At 42.0% G+C, this 7,310-nt stretch overlaps 1 pseudogene; it reads left to right on the top strand.

The window, feature by feature from the left end:
* Positions 1 to 530: 530 nt before the first annotated feature.
* LOC143390215 (inactive serine protease PAMR1-like) overlaps positions 531 to 7,310 on the top strand; it is a 56,297-nt pseudogene continuing 49,517 nt past the window's right edge.

Raw genomic sequence — 7,310 nt, 5'->3', positions numbered from 1 at the left:
CCAAATATCTGACCCCTTTCTGCTTTAATCATCATCTTTGTGCGAGGATTTTTTTTAGAAATGGAGAGTGGGGAACAAAGCAAATCAAAGCTAGAAGGTTTTTGTCTGACTTCCTCTGCACAACCTCCAACTGATTCCTCTGAAAGATTTTTCCAGATGGTTTTCTTTTTTACTTAAGGTATATAAATATCAAAAGAGAAAATAAAAAACAAGAAAGGAAAAAAAAAAATCCTACCCCAAAGAGAACATTGCTTTCTCACGGGAAAGAATGCTCAGTTGTACTCAGGGAATTGAATGAAGTTGGGTTAATGAGTTCACCCTTGTAAAACATTGAAATTCTCCCAAACATATTAATTAAGGTACTTTTGTCTTTTCTGTTGGTTTTAGCTTTGAAGATACTATAAACTTGGCATGCTGCAAAATGGAAGAGCCAAGTTTGGAAGCAATAACATAGTCTATACTTGGCCATCAGCCTTGCACTTGAACGGCCTCATCTACAAAGTAGTCTCCGAAATTTTTATGATGGCACCATGACTGCGCTGCATCCTATAGTTCTGCAGTTGAATGATTTCCCCTGGAGTTGTTCAGTGCACAATCTACGCAACTATGAAAATACTCCAACAAAAATAGAAACGAGGTGTAGCTCAGTGGGTAGAGAGCTTGCCCAGCATGCATGAGGCCCCGGGTTCCATCCCCAGCACTGGAAAATAGATAAATAAATAAAATGAACACAGACACCTAAGAAATGTGTATGTTTTTGTAAATTGCATGCATGTTCTACTGTCAATATATTTAGATTATATATTGCTGAACATGATTTTTTGAAATAAAAATTCTATAAAAATAACCAGGCATAGTGGCCCACACCTATAATCCCCGCAGATGGGGAGGCTGAGGCAGGAGGATCACAAGTTCAAAGCCAGCTTTAGCAACTCAGTGAGACTCTGTCTTTGAATAAAATACAAAAAAGGGATGGGGATGCGGCTCAGTGTTTGAGTCTCCCTGAGTAAAATCCCCAGTACCCTGTTCCCCCCCATTCTATCAAAATAGTTGATTAGCAGTTATAGCAAGTTTCCTCTGTGTTGAGTGCATGGCTCTGAAGATCCCTGGGGCAGGTGGTCTCACTTCCGAGACTCTGGCCCAGGAAGAATGCCACAGTCTTCTTGCACACAGCACACGGTGGCCTCCTGACAGCCGAGTGTTCCCACGTCTGTCCCTTCCTGCCTGGACCCACTGTCGCTCGTTGGTTTTCCATTTCAGAATACACGGTCATCAACGAACCTGCCCTGGAGCTGAGTGGAATATCATGTGTCGCGAATGCTGCGAATATGACCAGATCGAGTGCGTGTGCCCTGGGAAGAAGGAGGTCGTGGGCTACACCATCCCCTGCTGCAGGAACGAGGAGAACGAATGTGACTCCTGCCTCATCCACCCAGGTGAGCGCCCAGCCACGAGCCCAGGCGGCCTTCGGGGTCCTGCAGGCAGCCCTCGGCCCTCGGTGGTGCCAGGATTATTAAAAAGGACACCAGTCAGCCCGTTCTCACTACGGGCAAGGGAGTAGAGGTGTTCATACTCTTCTCAGTGTTAACGTTGTGCATCTGTGAACGCAAGAGCAAGCATGAGGTTTCAGGAATTGCAATTAGCTTGGTCAGCCAGGAGAAACGGTGTGTGATGAGAGATGTGGAGAGAGGGAGAGAGACAGATAACAAGAGGAGAAAGCAATCTGAAGGAAAAATGGGGGACCAGATCCAGAAGGGTTTTGTAAGCCATGCTATGAATTTCAGGCTAAATCCTGAAGATATTTTGCTAGCTTTGGAGGTTTGTGTGTGTTGGGGGGAGGTAACCAGGGATTGAACCTGGGGTGCTTTACCACTGAATTACATGGCCCAAATAATAATAAGAAGAGAAGAGAACATTTTAAAAAATTTAAGATGGGTACTCACTAAGTTGTTGAGATTGGCCTCAAACTCATGATCCTCCTGACTCAGCCTCCTGAGTTGCTGGGATTATAGGCTTGCACCATGCTCCTGACCAGCATTGGAGATCTCTAAGAGAAGAGGTGGGATATGACTTGAGGCAGGAGAGAAATAAGAGGACCTTAATAAAGGTAAAAGTCCAATGTGTAGAGAGAGGCGGAGGGATTTGGGTCATTAGGAAGTGAGCTGACTACATCCTGGGTTGGCTGGGTAGAGAAGGAGAGAGGGTAAGGAAAGAGCAGAAGTCAAGGAGGACGGTCTTAGCTCTGAGTGGGACAGCTGGGAGGTGGTCCAGTCACAAGAGAGTGTCTTTGGATGGGATGGGACCTTCCCAGGCCCTTGTGTATGCCCCCCTGCCCATTTTTTTGCCTTTACATAAAGCTGAACCTGACTTTTGTACCACCACTCTCCTGCCCCCACCATAGAGGGGACTGATATGTTCTTTTTGTTTGTTTGTTCTATTTAGATGTACATGACAGTAGAGTGTACTTTGACATATCTGTACATGGAGTATGACTTCCCATTCTTGTGGCAGTGCGTGATGTGGAGTTTCACTGGTCGTGTATTCATATGTGAACATAAAAAAGTGACGTCGGATTCATTCTGCTGTCTTTCCTATTCCGTTCCCCTCCCTTCCCTTCATTCCCGTTGAATTTTTATTCCAAGGAACTTCTATTCCCCGCTCTTCTTATTGGCTGTTAGGATCCGCAGTATCAGAGAGAACATTTGGTCTTTGGTTTTTTGGGGGATTGGCTTATTTTACTTAGCATGACCGTCTCCAGTTCCATCCATTTATTGGCAAATGCCATAATTTTAGTTTTCTTTATGGCTGTGTGGTGTTCTTTTTAATGATTGTAGATTTGATAACTGCATTGTAGTTCTCAGCTGGGTAGGGGCCAAGGTGGACTGAACGTATAGTGCATAGTGTTTCTGATGTGATTGGAAACCTCATTGCGCATTTTCCTGATGCTTGAAAAGCAAGGAAGTATTGCTGCCTTATGCTTCTGACACCTCCTGCAGTTTCACCTTTCCCTGTTTAGGCCAGGTCAGAATAAGGACCTTGAGATTTTCTTTTCTATTTTTTTCTTTTTTAAAATTTTAGTTGTATATGGACACAATACCTTTATTTATTTTTATTTTTATGTGGTGCTGGGGATGGAACACAGTGCCCCATGCATACTGCGCATGCGCTCCACCACTGAGCCACACCTCGACTTGGACATTGAGATTTTCAAATGAGCTTTCCAAAGGCTGATGAATGCAAGGATACAAAAAAAAAGGGGGGGGGGGCTTTGGGAATTTCTCTTATTTCTGCATTTCCACTTCTTTCAAAAACAGAGAATGATACCCATTTCTGCCAGGGACTTCGTTTCATGCAAAACCATGGAAGAAGAAAGAAAATGGGGCTCAAGTCTGCAAATGATCCTTCTGAGTCCTTTCTCCTTGGAAGAGAGTCATGCTGGGCTTTAAATTTGGAGTGACTTCACCATAACTTTTGTATATTTGTTTCCAGAAAAGAAATCCACTGCCCCAATTTCCTGATGGGTGAGTGTGGTTTGTAGGGAAATGGTTGAGTAAAGCCTTCCAATTTTCTTGAAAAATTTGAGAGTAAAGCCTGGGTCTCTCTACTAGGTGTCCTTGGCAGTGATATGGGAGTCTTTGAACAATTTTCAAAAGCCTTGTGGTTACTATTGGCTGACCACTAGCATGGACTCTGCTGTTACAAGATGACCTGAGGTCAGCCGTCTGATAGGCAAGAGAACCGCATAGATGGTGCAGCGGGGCTCCTGACCCATCAGGTAGGAGGCACCCAAATCTGCAACCTTGACCCTGGGACTGATCACTGGTTCTAACCAATGAAAGACTATCCAAATAAACCATTTGGTTACCCTGAAAGGAAAGGAAAGATGAAGAAGAAAGGCCGTCTTTTAAAACTAAATTATAGAAGAGTAAGTGTGAATGCCCTCGGCAGTCACCATTGATGAAAGGGGATTCTCTGTGTGTCATTAAGAAATTCTCCATTTTTATTTATATGTGCAATTGAATCATTGTCATTCAGTACCCATTTTAACCCAGGCACCTCCAGTCTTAGGACACTGGGCGCTCCCTCATGTCCTTCTATATGCTTCTGACATGACCACACTTGTGGGCTTCTTTGATTCTCCCAAGACAAGGCATTGAAGACTTGTACATTTTCTTCCCAGGTCTGGAATTAGTCATTTCTTCAAGGAACTCTGACCCGAGACCACAGTCTGGAACCTCAGGAGTGTTTCTGATAATTGGATTGTCATTGTTAATAGGTGTTTTTTTTCCCCCAGTGGATGGAGCTAACAAATCTGTTTTTTTTAATATTTTTTAGTTGTTGATGGACCTTTTTTTTTTTAATTTATCTGTGTGTGGTGCTGAGAATCGAACCCAGTGTGTCACGCATGCTAGGCAAGCACGTTACCACTGAGCCAGAACCCCAGCCCAGACAAATCTGTTTTTTAAAAAATGGATCTATGTGAGGGGCTGGAGTTGTGGTTCAGTGGCAGAGTGTTTATCCAGTACACGTGAAGCACTGAGTTTGATCCTCAGTGCCACATAAAAATAAAATAAAGATATTGTGTCCACCTAAAACTAGTAAATAAATAAATGAATGAATCTATGTGATATTCAAGATTATTAATGTCTTTAATTTTTTTCTCATTTTAAGTCTTATTTCTTATTGATACTAACCTAATTACTTATTGGCTTTATCTTATGACAATAGAATTGTGCAAAGTTAACAATAGCACTATTAATACTAACAATAGGATCACCGAATGAAGTTATGATTTCTTTATGGTTACTATTGACCTTAGACTATGTCCCATGAAGTATGTGCCATAAAAATACTACATTTAAAAATCTATGTTGGATTTGGGATTTATGCTTGGTGGTGCTTGCCTAGCATGTGCGAGGCCCTGCGTTCAATCTCTAGATGCCCTCCCAATCAAAATCAATTGAGGTAGCTAGGCGTGGTGGGGCGTGCCTGTAATCCCAGCTACTTGGGAGGCAGAAAAAAGACAATCACAAGTTTGAAGCCAGCCTGGACAACTTAGCAAGACCCTGTCCCATAAAATAAAAAAGGGGCTCAGGGTGTAGCTCAGTGGTAGAGCCTTAGTCTAGCATGCATGAAGCTGTCCTAGCTGTCCTGGATTCAATCTCTAGTATCACCACCTATTTGATGTATAGAGTGGCTTACTGTTTTCCATGTTTGAAAAAACATATATATATATATATATATATATATATATATATATATATATATATATATATATATATTGTGTGTGTGTGTGTGTGTGTATGTGTATATATATATATATATATATATATATATATATATATATATATATATATATATCTTTCCCCATTTCACACAAAAGATATTTTACCATAAACAATGCTAACTTCCTTTTCTCATGAAAAGCTAGAGATTACTCCATATCAATATAAAGCCATCTTCACTTTTCTTTCTTTCTTTCTTTTTCTTTTTTTTTTCACAGTTGCTATGACTGCATTATATGGGTGACCATCATTTATGAACTTTTGGGTTGTTCCTAAACTTTTGTTATTATAAGTTGTATATCCCTTCTCCAAAACCCTTGGGACCAGAAGTATTCTTGATTTGTTTTGATTTTGTAATGCTTGGGTCTACATGATGAGATATCTTGAACATGATTTAAATTTGAACATGAAATTCATTTATGTTTTGTATACACCCTTTACCCAGCCTGAAGGTAATGTTACAAAATATTTTCAGTATGCCCGCATTTTGGCTGCTGCCTGTCACAGGAGGTCAGATGTGGAATTTTCTGCTTGTGGTGCCATGTCAAAGCATAAAACATTTTGGATTTTAGTGCAGTTTGGACCTCAGTTTTCAGATTAGGGATGGTCATTGTATGGGCAGTGAATACACTTTGCACACATCAGTTAGTATTATGTAAGTGTATCTTGGAGGTACACTTACCCCTCTGCTAGCAGTGGGTCCCTTGGGAGTGCATATGTCATTTTCCGGCCTTTGCCAAATAGTTTTCTGTACATTTGGCCTTTACTCCAGCAGTGTGTGAGGGTGCTGTTTTTTTTTTTTTCTTTTTTTTCAAAGCTTTACAACAAAATGTGTCATTTTGGACTTTTGCCAGTCTCATAGGTGGAACACGGAATCCAGTGTGGCTTTAGTTGGCATTTCTACCATTATGGTAGACAGTGAGCATCTCTCTGCTGCTGGTGGTGGTGCAGGACCATAAAGGTTGAGGGACACCAATGTTAGGGTTGGCATTGTGACATCCAGCAGCATCTAGCAGCACCATGGTCCTCAGTGGGCCTATGTGGTTCTAGGATGGGCAGCCTGCAGTGGGTCCTGTGGCAATCTGTGTGCTACCTCCTGTCTTTGATCATGGCCTTGTTCATGTTAATCACTAGACTTTTTTTTGTGGCTTGTATCTTAAGGACCCTGACTTGCTGTGCCAAGAAATAGTCTTGGCAGAGCCACTGAGGAGGGAGGTTCTGAGTCCATTTACCTCCTCTGTAGCATGGTGAATAGGGATTTAAAGAGGAGCTTGGCACGTGAGGGGGGGGTTGGCTTTTGGAAGGCACAGTGGTACCCATGGGACTCCGTCATGTGCCTTATGACTTACTGGAATTTGATGAATCATATTAGCAATTCGTCTTCTCAAGAAGGAGGGAAAGGAAACTCAGTATAGTGTGGAAAGAGGGCTACAAGTCTCTTCTGTGGAACACACACACACACTTACATACACACATACACCCACACACACACACACACATTACAGGTCAATAAAAACCTGATTTCAGTTGACAGCAAAGAAGCTCACGGATGCTGAAAGACATGCTGGCTACTGGGAACAATTCATGAGGCATTCATTTGTTCACTCAGCCACTCAAGTAATATTCATTGAGCACTTGCTAGGTGCCAGCACTGTATTAGGTGCTGAGGATACAATATTGAGCAAGATATGATCTTGATTTGACTCTGTTATAGAAAGACGGGTCACAGGAAGTGAAAATTAAGCTTGACATTGGCCATCACAGGGATAAGCCAGGTGGGGTCATGGGGAAGCAGAATAGTAATGGTCTCACCTTGGGAATTCTTACTGTATGCCAGGTGCTTTACCTGTGCTCATTTACTTTTAAACAATTCTAAGAGGCAGATCCAGTTTTAATCCCAGTTTGACAGAGAGGGCTCTAAGGTCTGAGAACCTTAAAGAATTGGCTCCAGAACCCCAAGCTGGACAATGGAAGACTCAGAAATTAGCTCTGTTTTTGATAAATGGGTAGGAATTATTTATACCT

The sequence above is a fragment of the Callospermophilus lateralis genome, unplaced genomic scaffold (assembly GCF_048772815.1).
Source record: "Callospermophilus lateralis isolate mCalLat2 unplaced genomic scaffold, mCalLat2.hap1 Scaffold_227, whole genome shotgun sequence".
NCBI classification, from domain to species: domain Eukaryota; kingdom Metazoa; phylum Chordata; class Mammalia; order Rodentia; family Sciuridae; genus Callospermophilus; species Callospermophilus lateralis.
Note: the sequence above shows the minus strand (reverse complement) of the source record. Positions and strands in the feature narration are given on the sequence as shown.